Source organism: Schistocerca nitens, chromosome 1 (assembly GCF_023898315.1).
Source record: "Schistocerca nitens isolate TAMUIC-IGC-003100 chromosome 1, iqSchNite1.1, whole genome shotgun sequence".
Classification (NCBI taxonomy): domain Eukaryota; kingdom Metazoa; phylum Arthropoda; class Insecta; order Orthoptera; family Acrididae; genus Schistocerca; species Schistocerca nitens.
In genome coordinates, this window is record NC_064614.1 from 1206896257 (window position 1) to 1206897562 (window position 1306).

The window sequence follows — 1306 nt, forward strand, 5'->3', positions numbered from 1 at the left end:
ACACCCATTAGATATTTACGGTCAGCTGTTACGTATCTCCAGGTCGTAGATATTCCTTGCAGAAACTGCTTCATTATTCGTTTTGAAACAGATAACTGAACTAAGTGACAGTACAACAGCAACTACGTAATAGCACTATAGTACTGTACTCATTATTATTATAGGTGGTAGTGGTCAGATACAAAGCAATGACCTTCCAGTCTCTGCCAGTTCAGTATTAAGTCCAGTACACAAGTTATTTTCAGACGGTAAGTATACACTGATCAGCCAGAACATTGCGACCACCGCCCACTATCGATATAAATCCATCCATAGCAGCGTACCGTATGCACAACTTGCATCGCTTCTGAGCGTTTAGCAGCACGTTGAACTCGGCACGTTCAACGTTGACGTTCGATAGCACGGTCCGTGTGCCGACGGCGTAAGGGGTTTGCCGAGCTTAGGTTCAACATTCGACGGACGGGTCATCCTCAACAGTGTCACACCTAGAATGAAATTTTCACTCTACAGCGGGGTGTGCGCTGATATGAAACTTCCTGGCAGATTAAAACTGTGTGCCGGACCGAGACTCGAACTCGGGACCTTTGCCTTACGCGGGCAAGTGCTCTACCAACTGAGCTACCCAAGCACGACTCACGCCCCGTCCTCATAGCTTTACTTCTGCCAGTACCTCGTCTCCTACCTTCCAAACTTTACAGAAGCTCTCCTGCGAACGTTGCAGAACTAGCACTCCTGAAAGAAAGGATATTGCGGAGACATGGCTTAGCCACAGACTGGGGGATGTTTCTAGAGTGAAATTTTCACTCTACAGCGGAGTGTGCGCTGATATGAAACTTCCTGGCAGATTAAAACTGTATGCCGCACCGAGATTCGAACTCCCAAGTTCGAGTCTCGGTCCGGCACACAGTTTTAATCTGCCAGGAAGTTTCAGTCTCACACCTACTCCCTCGGTGAGACACTGAATTTTGGAATCTAATAGAGTCGTGGACACCGGCTCGAAGTCAGGCACTTGGGAACTTTCAAATAATGGTTCAAATGGCTCTAAGCACAATGGGACTTAACATCTGAGGTCATCAGTCTCCTTGACTTAGAACTACTTAAACCTAACTAACCAAAGGACATCACACACATCCATACCCGAAGCAGGATTCGAACCTGCGACCGTAACAGCCACGTGGTTCCGGACTGAAGCGCCCAGAACCGCTCGGCCACCGCGGCCGGCAGTTGGGAACTTTACGTGATTGCTTGTGTTCCCACTTACCTACAAATACTGGCGGTGAATAATACGTCCTCCATCATCAGGATT

The 1306-nt window shown here is 47.9% G+C and overlaps 1 non-coding gene across 1 annotated transcript; it reads right to left on the reverse strand.

Annotated features, from left to right (window-relative positions):
• Positions 1-554: 554 nt before the first annotated feature.
• Positions 555-629, reverse strand: Trnat-cgu (transfer RNA threonine (anticodon CGU)). The gene has a single exon. It is a non-coding gene; the product is annotated as a tRNA-Thr (tRNA).
• Positions 630-1306: the final 677 nt, after the last annotated feature.